Below are 13,520 nucleotides of genomic sequence, written 5' to 3'. Positions count from 1 at the left end.
AACTGCAGTCTGCGAACTTACCAAAAGTCCTCCAGATGGCCCGTATAATGTGATTTCTGTTTTCGCTGAAGGATTACCGGTCAAAGCATTGATTGATACAGGGGCTGCAATTTCTGTCATTCACGCTGATTTGTGCTACCGTTTGCGAGAAGTTACGACACCATATGATGGGCCTGAACTCCGTGGAGCCAATGATGTCCCTTTGCGCCCTTTAGCAAAGTGCACCGTACGAGTTGTTATTGACGGCGTCCGCCGTCATGTGCAGTTTGCTGTGCTCTCACCATGTGCGCATCTAATGATTTTTGGATGGGATTTTTTGTCAACCGCTTCGGCGTTAATTTCTTGTGGCGACCGTGTTATCCATATGACAGACAGCGATTTTTCATCTGAAGTTTCTGAATAACATCATCCCCTCGTTGCCGCCGCTGATACTGTTCTGCCTCCTCAGTGCGAAAAACTGCTTACCGTTGTTTCTGACCCCATCGCTGACGGGGACGTACTCATCGCACCATCTTATCGTCATCTAGCACGCGGTATCGCATTACCGTCGTCTTGTGAGGTTCTGCAACGGCTCAGCGACAGTAGCGGCCACTAACACTTCACGTGAATCCCTCGTGCTCCGAAAAGGAACTTCTCTCCCCTGCATGGTGGATGTTCAACCTTTGTACTTGATGGTGCTTACCGCCCCTCAGCCTCAGCACCGTGTTTTGACAGACGTCTCTCTTTCTGTTCTCACAAAGACTATTAACCCTAACCTCACGCCGAACCAACGCCAAGAACTGCTGACATTGCTTCGACAACACCAAGCCATTTTTGATGCCACTTCCCCACCACTGGGACGGACTAGTGTTGCGCACCATCGTATCATTACTGAAGGTAACTCTATCGTTCGCCAATGGCCTTATCGGGTTTCCCTCTCAGAACGAAAAGTAATTAAAGAAAATATAAATAGCATGTTGATTACCGCGCACTCAACAAAATTACCCGCAAAGATGTACACTCAATGCCAAGAATTGATGACGCCCTTGACTCTCTCCAAGGCGCCGAATATTTCTCGACATTGGACCTCCGCTCAGGTTATTGGCAAAAACCTATGCACGAGGACGATAAAGAAAAAACCGCTTTCGCAACTCCCGATGGCCTTTACGAATTTAATGTTATGCCTTTCGGACTTTGTAACGCACCAGCGACATTTGAAAGGATGATCGATACTGTGCTTCGTGGCCTAAAATGGAGAACCTGTTTATGTTACTTGGATGATATTGTCATCTTTTCGTCAACCTTTAACGACCATCTCACGCGCCTGAATGAGGTCCTCACGTGTCTCGCTTCAGCGGGCCTTCGGCTCAACACCAAGAAGTGCCACTTTGCACAGAAGGAAATTAAAATATTGGGCCATCTTCTCAGCCATGACGGCATTCGTCCAGACCCCGAAAAAATCATCGCGGTCTTGAAATTTGCTCGTCCACAACGGACTACAGAATTGCGCAGTTTTCTCGGCCTGGCGTCTTATTTCCGGCGTTTTGTAAAGCATTTTGCAAGTATTGCTGCTCCACTTCATCAACTACTTAAAGCACGCAGTCCTTTCGTGTGGACTGAACAGTGCGAAGCTGCTTTTAATAACCTGAAGCACGCCCTCACATCAGACCCTGTTCTTGGCCACTTCAGTGACAGCGCTCCAACCATCCTGCACACTGATGCCAGTGGTCTCGGTCTTGGCGCTGTACTTCTGCAGCGCGATGCAACTTCGCGTGAGAAAGTGATTGCCTTCGCCAGTTGGACTATGAGTCCAGCTGAGAAAAACTACACTATTATCGAACAGGAGTGCCTTGCCGTCGTCTGGGCTGTCCAAAAGTTTCGCCCTTACCTATACGGTCGGCTCTTCACAGTTGTGACCGATCACCATGCTCTTTGCTGGTTGTCTTCGCTCAAAAATTTGACAGGCCGACTTGGCCGTTTGATTCTACGCCTGCAAGAATACAATTTCGACGTCACTTATAAATCGGGTCGCCAACAGCAAGACGCCGACGCTCTTTCTCGCTGTCCACTTTCTGAATCGGCTTGCTGTTTTTCTTCCCATTGCGTTTCCACCTATGACCACAGCCGACCATCCCTTTCCCCGACGTATATCACAACAGTTTCATTTGACGACTCTGACAACAAACACACTCTCCGCTCACAGCAATTAGCCGATGCCTACTGCCGCCCCATCATCGACCGCCTTATTGGCGCTTCGGACCCACCCAATGCTCGGCTTCGCCGACAACTTCGCAATTTCAAGCTCGAAGATGGCATCCTACTCCGCTTCGTGTATTGCCCTGATGGAACTCGCTGGATCCCAGTCATGCCGCGTGTGCTTCGCCCACGTATACTGGCGGCTCTCCACGATGACGCTACTGCAGGTCACCTTGGTGTTGACAAAACCTACGACCGCGTGAAAAAAAAACGATTCTTTTGGCCTGGCCTATCTTCCAGCGTTGCCAAATACGTCGCATCCTGCCCTCTATGCCAACGTCGCAAACGGCCGACGTCTTCACCCGCAGGCCTTCTACAACCTGTTCCCTGTCCCGCCATGCCATTCGACGTAGTCGGCATCGATTTATATGGTCCCCTACCTCTCTCCGATGGGGGTAACCATTGGATTATAACAGCTGTCGACCACCTTATACGCTACGCTGAGACAACACCTGTACCGACCGGTTCCGCTCAAGAAGTAGCAAATTTCTTTTTGCGATCAATTGTATTGCGTCATGGGCTCCTCGGGTGCTCCTAAGTGACCGCGGGACGGCCTTCTTATCGACAGTCGTTGCCGAAGTTCTTTACGCGTCATCCACCCTTCATAAGACAACCTCGAGCTACCATCCTCAGACTAACGGGCTGACTGAGCGATTTCACCGCACATTATCGGATATGATCTCCATGTACATCACACCGGATCATCGAAATTGGGACACTATTCTACCATTCGTCACTTTCGCCTATAACACAGCAGTACAGCGGACTACCGGTTATTCTCCATTTTTCCTCGTTTATGGCCGTCCTCCCACTACAATTCTCGACGCTTCCTTCTTCTCTACGCCCGACTACTCCACATCGGTACCTACCCAGTTCTTATCTCGTGTGGCCAGATGCCGTCATCTTGCCCGCCTCAACACAGCAGCGTGCCAGGAAGACCGCAAGAGTCGCTACGATTCTACGCGTCGCGTGGTCTCTTATCGTCCCGGTGACGAAGTACTGCTTTATACTCCACTGCGCACCCCTGGCCTTAGTGACAAATTCCACCACCGCTACCTTGGTCCCTACAAGATCATCAGCCAAACTTCTCCAGTTAACTACAAAGTCACGCCTGTTGATCCCCCAGCCGATCGACGCCACCGTGGAACTGAAATTGTTCATGTTTCTTGCTTGAAACCGTTTGTGCGCCGCGGTACATCGGTTAGTTAGGAGCGGCCAGGCTGGCCGCTTCCGACCCCCCGGGCAGATTGTGTGAGCCTTCTGTGGAGCTTCTTTCATTTGTACATGCCACCATCAACTTCTTTCATTTGTACATACCATCATCATCGTCCCGCGGCGCCGGCTCCGGCGCATGCCTGGGTTCGTGATCGGATTAAAACGCTAGACAAGGCTTGACTGTCCTTGCCGCCACGACTTCGCCGTCTTGACCTAGCCTTGTTCCACAATATGACTACACAATAACATATATTTCTAAAGCAGCTATAGGAGAATACAATGCAAGAAAAAGGCTACTTCGCATATGAGTACGGCAACTCACAATCACCCTTATTGACACGCTGATCAATAAAGCAAAGTAAGTAAATCGCCTTTTGTCCATCAGATTAATTACTTCAAGGTTTCACAATTTTGGACCTTCAACCTTATTGTGTGGTTTGATTTTATTGCGTGTTTGACAATTGATTTTCTGATACACGCATTTTCTGTGCGGGGTAAAATTGCGAATGCCTACGAAGGCTTCCATATGCCTTCCACAATAGGTAAATACGCAAGTAAGCGAAAAGAAAAAGCAGTCACGAATAATATACACAAACTTATCAAGCCAGCTGTCTAGGATGAGTTTATCCATGCGGAATAGAAACAAAGAAGTGTCAAATATGGCAACTGATGTTCGTAGTGATGGCATATCTATATCTGATTTTCCCGATGAGAACCGCAACTTGAGCCAGAGTTGAGTACCTTTTTAAGCAACTGGTAGATGAAGCTTCTTGCTCTAATGCCACAAATCAGTTAACAGTCAAGACATGTCGCTTCTCCACTCAAATATATTTCCAAAAAAATAGGCTCTTTTTAAAGCCTATAAATGGATGCATCCAGAAGGTAGCAGGACCGTAAAACCTGACCGGTGAAGTATGTGCTAGATCACATTCCAATTTTTCAATAACAAAGTTAATATTGCATTATCAGCAATCGCCTTCCCGCAAACCTGAAAATTAGGGAGATCAACTGTCATTAAAAAAATGACAGTGCATTTGCCTAAACCGATAAAGACAACGCCAAATCTCTGTTTGTTATTGTTTTGCTTGGTGATTTAACATTGAGAAACTGGAAGAGTGATGTCATGCATGCACAACTACTTAGTTGAGAGAATTGGATCACTAAACCTCCAACACGGCACATCTCCCTTTCTTTCTTCCTTCCTTTATTTATTTATTTATCTCAATTGCACCTTCTGCATTTCAGATAAAGCGCGGCCGAAGTGTCCAGCGAGAGGTATGAAAGATACTGCCTCCTGCCTTTCCTTACACAAATTTGCAATATACGCAGAGCTTGCCTCATGCCCATGCACTGTGCATTGACAGTATATGATAAAAAGGCCAAGTGGTCGAAATTTCCGAAGCCCTCCACAGCGCGTGTATGATAGCCTGAATTGTTTTAGGACGTTAAATCTACTCAACTAAACCGAACAAAGGTAAATGTCATTGTTATCCTCACCTTTTCCCCCAACCGCCTCTTCTTCAAGCATCATCATCATCCTCATCATCAGCCTGACTATACCCACTGCAGGACGAAGGCCTCTCCCATATTTCTCCAATTAACCCGGTCTGTGCTAGCTGCATGCACTTGACCCCGCAAACTTCTTTACCTTATCCGCGCACCTAACTTTCTGCCGCCCCCTGCTGCCCTTTCTTTCCTTGAAATCCAGTTTGTTACCCTAAGCGACCATCGGTTATCCTCTTTTAGCACTACATGTCCTGCCCATGTCCATTTCTTCTTCTTTATTGCAACTAGAATGTCAGTAACTTGAGTTATCTCTCTGACCCACTCTGCACGCTTCCTATCTTTTAATGTTACCCCTACCATTTTTCGTTCCATAGCCCTCTGAGCGGTCCTCAACTAATGTAGAACCCTATTGATTAGCCTCCAAGTTTCAGCCCCTTAGGTGAATCCAGGTAAGATGCAACTGTTGTATACTTTCCTCTTGAGCGATACCGGTAAGCTGGTAGTCATAATCTGCGAATGCTTACGAAATGCGCTCCATCCCATTCTTATTCTTCTTATTTCCTTTTCATGGCCAGAATGTGCGGTTACTACCTGTCTTAAGTCGACTTAATTCGCCTACTACTTGAAGTGCTTCGCTACCTAACGCGAACTGCTGTTCCTTCTCGAGGCTGTTGAACATTACCTTAGTCTTCTGCATATTGATTTTAAGCCTACCTTTCTACTTTTCCTGTCTAGGTCATCAATCATTATTTGCAGTTCATCCCCCGAATTACTTAGCAAGGGAATGTCATCAGCAAATCGCAGCTTACTGAGGTGTTCTCCATCTACCCTTATCCCTAACTGCTCCCATTCTAAGTCTCTGAATACATCCTCTAAGAAAGCTGTGTATAGTACTGGGGAAATTGTACCTTCTTGCCTAACACGTTTTTTAAGGGAATATTGTTACTTTCTTAATGCTGAACTATGGTTGCTGTGCAGCCACTATATATATCTTCCAGCGCTTTCACGTACGGCTGGTCTACCTCCTGATTTCGCAATGCCTGCATCACCGTCGAGGTTTCAACATAAAAAAGGCTTTTTCGTAATCAATGAATGCTATGTATAAGGGCTGGTTATAATCCGAGCATTTTTCTATCCCCTGGTTGATGATATGGATATGATCGATAGTAGAGTACCGTTTTCGAAAGCCAGCTTGATCATTTGCTTGATTGCTGTCTAAGGTTGTCCTGATTCTATTAGTGATTACCTTAGTAAATACCTTAAACGTGACAGATAGTAAGCTGATTGGTCTGTAACTTTTAAGGTCCTTAGAGTCCCCTTTATTATGAATGAGAATAATGTTTCCATTCTTCCATGGTTCCGGTACCGTCGGTGACTCCAGAATTGCGTATAAAAGGTGGCCAGTTTTTCTACAACAATCCCCCCCCCCCTCCCCGTCCTCTAACATATCTGCAGTTATCTGATCCTCTCCAATCGATTTCCCCCTTTTCACAGTTTCTAATGCTTTCTTGACAGTTACAGTGTTTTCCCATCCTATAAATTAATGAATCAGCCCTGATGGAGGTGGGATGGGTGGGCCACCGCCGCAAGCGACGGTGGCTGGCCTGCCGCTGATTTTTATGTGTTGTAGGCCATCACTGCACCCCCCACCGCTTCGGTGGTAGCGGACGACGGCTGTTGTTGCGGCGTGAGTCTTTCTCTCCCTCTTCTTTTTTCTTTCTTGTCTAGTTTCTCTTCTGTCCGCACGAGGCAGCGGTGGCGACTCGGCTATAGAGTTGTTGTTGTCCAAATAACTTATGGCACTACAGAGCCAGTAACAGGCCCGTGCATTTTCTTTTCTTTCTTCCTCAGTCGTAACAATGGCTTATGCTGTCGTGGACAAAGTGTGTGCCGCTTTTGAGGCGTTCTGATTGGCCTAGGTGGGATGCGTTCTGATTTGTCGAGGCGGGATGCGCTCCTGCCATCTACAATTGTAGATGGCAGGGACTGGTAGGTCAACGTCGCTTGCGGGGGGGCTAGCCTGCCATCAAATTTTGTGGCGGCTGTCGTGTGGCATTACTTGGCGCTCGTCGAAATGTGGGATTGCAGATGGCAGGAACGCTAGAGAAGCGATTTCTGGAAAAAAGGCGCAGTATCTGTCACACTTTCTCTGAAAGGTGTGCGTTTGGACAGTACATCATCACTCCAGTCACGTGGCGTTCCTTGGCGTGCGTTCAAAAGTGGGATCGCAGATGGCAAGAACACTAGACAAGAGACTTCTGGAAGGAAGGCACAGTATCTATCACACTTTCTCCGAAAAGTGTTTGTTTGGGCGGTAAGCCATCGCTCCTCTCGAGTGGCGTTCCATGGCGAGCGTTCAAGTGTGGGATTGCAGATGGCAGGAACGCTAGACAAGAAGAGACCTCACGCTTTCGCATTTCACTACTCTAATCGGTAAAGCTAGTCCCTCTAATTTTTTAGAGCGCAGCTCTCTTGCGCCCGTTCTTGGATTTCGCGTCGTCGTCGGTGTTAGCGTCGACCACGTCGGCCTCGTAACTAGCTCCGCCACCCTTTCATTCCCCCAGTTCGAACCGCCGCTTCTGATCTGATTGTTATCTAATTGTTATAGGAAGGAGAAGGCGCGGTAACTGTCTCACTTGTTTTCTGTGGACACCTCAACTGCGCCGTACGAGAAGGGAGGAAGGTGAAAGAGGAGCCATAGTGGAGGGCTACGGAGTAATTTCGACCACCTGGGGATCTTTACCGTGCGCTGATATCGCACAGCACACGGACGCCTCTTCGTTTCGTTTCCATCGAAACGCAGCCGTCGTGGTCGGGTTCGAACCCGGGCACTCCGGCACAGTAGTCGGGCGTCTTACCACTGCACCACCCCGGCGGGGCTTGGCAACCGGAGCCTCAAAGGATGAGGGGACAAGGTACACTCATCAGCAAACAATGGAGGCAGGAGCGCGCGCAGCAACCAGACAGCACAAGGAAACGAAGTTGAAGAAGTGGTGGGGGGGGGGGGGGGGGGTCTCGCCGGAGGCAGCGCTAGCAGCGACTGACTAATGCCTCTGCCGCCGCTAGCGAGTCGAGACAACGTGACTGCTTAGAGTGCCCCATCTTCCCGCGTGGCGGCGAGGGTACTCTCCGGTTGCAGAAACGCTGGCTCGCTGTCAGCAGATCACGGTGCGTGCATCCCGTTCTCACTAGGTTCACTCGCTAGCGGTGTCAGCGGCATCAGTTAGTCGCTGCTATCTGTTCGTCGAGCAACGTTGCTATGGACCCACTAACTGCTTCCCGCAACCTTCCGATAACTCAATTGCTCTCCTCTTTTCTTCGTCCACAAAGATTCTTTCATGACAGCCAAGAACCGTTAGTGAATTGTTTCTTGATGGAATACGTGTTGAAAAAATTTAAAAAGTTGTCTGTAATTGTATATGCACATCTTGCTCGAAATCTTTACCTCAATCTATTGAAAAGGTGAAACAGGTGATAAGCTGGGCTCACATTTAGCATTAGGAGGTAACGTATTCGTGGACAATTTTTTTCTTTCTTCTCTATTTTCTCTTCTGTCCGCACGAGGGAGTGGAGGTGGCTCAGCTACAGAGCCAGTAGCAGGCCCGTGCATTTTCATTTCCTTCTTCACACAGCCACAACAACCACAACAACACCACCCCAGCTCAAGGGTATGCCGCCGGAGCGACATCCGCACCGTGATATCGCCGACTAAGCTAGTGGCCAAATGCCCAGGCTGGAAACAAAGCGTGTCGCCCAGTCAAGACGTCCTCACAGAAGGCACGCAGTGTTCCAAAGAATTCAAGAAGAAAAAAGGAGGCTCTGTTGGATCCCCGATGCCGCCATCCTGGATTAAGGCCCGCAGAAACCTGTGGTGCGAAATACAAATGATAAACAAAGGTACTCGGTGTAGAACCGACGGATGGACGAAAACCAGATCAAACGTCGCTGCGGCTATCCAGTTTTCTACTAGTAGGAGTATCTGTTTTGTTGGGGCCTAAACATTTAGGGTGAAGCTGCCCTCTTCTTTCTATTATTTGTTTCTTTCCAAAGTAGGATACTCGTACTATTATCTCATATTTATCAACAGCAGCTCCTCCTTATATCGTTTCAACGTCTTCGTTAAATAGTCGCGAGGACTATTGTTTTTCATTTTAGGAGAAAGCTTACCACAAAAAAGGCTGCACATCTATGACCCTCATAGATGGAATTTCCAAATCAACCTTAGCACAGGGTTGATTTGTAAATGTTAATTTCGCAATTCCGGTGCATATTGTCTATTGAATTCGAAAGTATTTTTTCATCTGCCATGCCTGTAATGAAATTACAGGCACAAGTACCTATATTCTGTATCGCCTCTACAGACAAGCAGCGCAGCGTGATTCCGTCCACTCAATCGTAGGGTCCCGCAACTTTTCTCGTCACTGGTTGCCTCTCAGCGGGTTAAACGGAGATTGGTACCGAGAGGTGCGTCTGAACGGAACCTAAAGGTAACATACACTCACTAAAGGCGGGAAATGATTAGGTTGAAAATAATTAGTGTTAGCGTTGTCAAGCTGTTGTCTTGTGGCTGTGTTCACGACTGGTTTTGTGGCTATTAAGAAATAAAAACATCACATGACGTAACCTAAAGAGGAACACCCCCCCAGAAAAGATATTGGTAGCTTATTTTAATGTTGCAATTTAAAAAAACAAATTCAGAAAAAAGTTACGATTACAAGACTCAAACATATATTTTATTGGCTAATTGCTCTGGTTAGTAATTCGTATCAATTGCGCCACTTAGGCAACGATTACGGCAGGCTTTAAATGCGCTCTTATTCATTTTTACAATATTTCCGCTATCTGTCGCCAGGTGACGCTGCTCAGAGGACCCTACCGTTGAGAGAACGGAATCACGCAGCAGGCGTAACAGGCCCCACGAATATCTGCAGTGTTCTCATCCCGTATCTCTGTTTTGTTTATAAACAGTCTAAAGCAAAACTTAAGCTTAATTTCGACACTAATTACTCTTCCATTGATAAGATGAAAAGTTCCTCATAGTTACGCATGCGTCACATTTTATTATTCACCTCTTTCGCCACTATGTGAAGCATTAAACGCCCGTCGGCTGTTTACATTGTTCGAGCTGTGGGTTATTATTGCGCCATTCTTCAAATTTTAAAATTTGTGCAGTACTGTGTATGGTATACCCTTGTAAAGAAGAGACCACGTAGTGTGAAACACTGCGGATTTATGGTAATATTAATCGTTTCTATGCCCTTATATAAAATATTTCAGGTGTCCTGAGGAATTACTATTTTCTACCAATACTGCACCTACATAACATTTAAAGTAATTGCTTGAAAACATGTGAATTTGCGCACCCGAATTGCCGCTGTTATTTTTCGCGGAACCAACACTCACGATAAAGCACTCTCCCGCACACGGTACAAAACTATCGAACCAATTTATGAATTTGTAATTGTCATGACTGCACTTCCCCATTGTCCTTGCTGTATATACATGTCACCGTGTGATTTAAATTATCTCAGTTCGATGTTTTTCAATATTACGACTGCCAGTCGCACCGTGAGGGTAGCTAGTCAACAGCAAAAGGAACCTGGGGGAACCTAATTCATCATAGAAGTATGAAGAGAAGGCTTTAAAGCGCCGTATGATGCTAGGGTCTAGGCTCCAAGACACACACTACTGTGACGCTCCCATTGCCTTAACACAGTTCCTTTCAGCTCAGTCAGAGAAACGTGGGTTGGTGCCATGCGTGTGGCACGTCTGAACGACGAAGGGTCAATTCTAATTTCTGACCAGCCCTTTTTGTGCTTTATTCCTATGAGTGACGCAATAAAAGGACGTCTCCTAAATAATCAGCATTTTTTATTCAGGCTAAAGCTGCACATTCTTTAACAAAGGACATTGAATGTTTTAGCTTTAGAATGTGATCGAAGAACACATTCAGATTATTCTCTATTGTTGGCTCGAAGCCGGACAAATTGATCTTAATAAGAGTAAAATCAATTAGGTGCGTCATATGCGCGGGCTCAAAATTGGTGATTTTATGAATTGTATTTTATAAATGTTAGATAAAATTCACAGGCATTCCTTTTTTTGGACACTTTTTGTATATTTTCAAGAAACCAGACCTGAAACTGACAGTAATATGTGGTTGTCGGCCTCTTGAAACATGACATTTACCCATGGGTATAAATAGCAATACCACTTTGCACGGACGCCTTATTTTGTTTTCGCAACCACCACCCACTGTTTACTTTGCTGATATTGTTATTGCATAAAAAAAAGGCTAAGTGAATAATAAATTCTTATTTTTGCACAGTAATATTGTTAGTCAACTGCAAAGGAGCACAGGCTAATAAAGCTCGCACTTTACCAAAGACGTAATGGTGTCATCCCCACGATCTTAAATTGGTCCCGTCGCACGGTGACGGAAGACAACGAAGAAGAACAGAAACCCGGCCACAACGTGTCATGTGGGTTTTTACTGTGTGGCGTACAATGCCAAGGAGTCCACAGGTGAGCAGCGTCACCAGAGCTAAAGAAGCCCGGTCTCATTTTCACATCTTCTTAGGCATCCTGATCGCCGTCACCGCTGTTACCGTGGCCATGGTAGCACTGGCCTTCTACATGCGACACAGTAGTGCCGAGCGAATCCTTTCGAGCGTCTCTGAACGTCCATTCTGTTGTCCAGAACAAGCAAAGGAGGTTCTTCGCTACGTGAACACCAGCTTAGCCCCATGTGAGAATTTCTTGGAATACGTCTGCTCAAGAAAAATAAAGTTAGCGCTCCACAACAAGACCAGTGTAGACAGCCAGCTCACCGAGATCATGATCACTGGAGTGCTGCCTCTCGGCTTGCACCAAAGAAAGGCAGCGAGATTTCTGGTTGCTTACCACAAGACGTGCGTGGAATTAGTACTGCAGCCAGCGTCTTTCCTGTCATCTGTAGCCGGTGCCCTTTTACGCAGTGAGGAAGCACTACTGAAAAGCATTAACGCCAGAAAAGCCTTCATATACTCCGCGGTCGTAACTAACAAGTATAGCCTTTCCACGGCCTTGCATGTATTTTACGGCAGAGTGCGGGACGCCTTGGTGTTGAAGGCTCGGCTAATATGTGATCAAGAAAGAATTTCCGTCGACACCCTCTCTACTGCAGTTCAGGAAATAAATAAAGCTTTTAATGCCACAGTGAACGAAGAGACCGTAGAAGATCTGGCGGCTACAATCTGCAGGAACTTCTCATCTGTTCAAGAAAAAATGGTGTCCTTTTACACGCCTAAACGCAACGATGCTTTCCAGCAAGAGGTCTGGAATACAGAACATCTTGAACAAGCACTGGCTGCTATCGGTGCCTCTTTGACAAACACGACGGAGTTGAGTGTGACTGGTCCCCGCAATATTCGGATGATCTACGACATCTTTACTCGTCCTCATGCCTATGATGGCAGTGGTGTGAAGGCTGCTTATCTCATATGGCATACTTTGATCGCAACCGCTAAGCACTTCTATACCTCCTTCAATGACTCACCTATGCGCTTATTCAAGTCTTGCACAGAAAGCGTACGTAAATTGAATGAACTTTGGGGTCAGTTTACGGCTGAAATTTTTGCCACCCAAGACAAAATTGATCGCGCATCGCTAATATTTCAAGCTGTCAAAGATGCGGTTCACGCCGACAGCAGGGCTAGTAATCTCTTCGAGTCTGAAGATGTCATCCACCTCAACGCCTTCTTTAATAACCTCTCTTTGCTCTTTCCTTCTGCAACTAATGGAAGCATTGTGGTTGTTCCGGAACCACGTTCAAGTTTTGGTGACAACCTTTTGGCCGGTCGCCGTTATGAATTCATCGTCAGAACCGACTTTTTGTGGGGAAGAGTGGAGCAAGTGCAGGAATATAAGGAAATATACTTTCTCGGCGATCGTCATATATTGCTGAGTGCTAGTGTATTCGCTGACATGCCTATTAACGCGTCACACTCAAACGTACCTGCTATGGCCGGTCTGGGCTTGCAGTTGTCCGAGGCCCTCTGGTATAAGCTGCTCCGCGACACTACTTGGAGACCAGAAACGGACGCTAATATTGATCGACTGATGACATGTTATTACAAAGCTTTAGAGGAAATCGGTGAAAACGTTAGCGAAAGAGACAATGTTGTCGTAACTACGCTGGGCTTGGAGTCGACCCTAAACGCTTTCAGCCGCGTCGACTGGTTCAAGGTCAAGCAAGCATGGAGCATGTGGTACCTTTCGGACGGAAAGCTGTTCTATATTTTACTGACTTTTATGCGGTGCCCGATGCACAGAGACAACACATTTGCGGAACTCACCAATGCAGCACTAATGCAGGTCAGGGACTTTTCCAATGTGTTCCGATGCGCCCAGGATTCTCCAATGAGAAAGAGCCGATCATGCCATTTTGCTCCTAGCCGCATTTAGAACATGCCGAGGTGTTATTTGTTTCTTGAAAAGAGGAAACATTTCGCTCTCCAGAAGATTGCTGTTAACGAAGTGCCTCTTCATGCACTGTGGTCAAAATACCACCACAACTTGTAATA

Source organism: Amblyomma maculatum, chromosome 11 (genome assembly GCF_055883805.1).
Source record: "Amblyomma maculatum isolate TAMU_Amacu chromosome 11, ASM5588380v1, whole genome shotgun sequence".
NCBI classification, from domain to species: Eukaryota; Metazoa; Arthropoda; class Arachnida; order Ixodida; family Ixodidae; genus Amblyomma; species Amblyomma maculatum.
The sequence above is the reverse complement of the archived record's forward strand: the minus strand, read 5'-3'. Positions refer to the sequence as shown.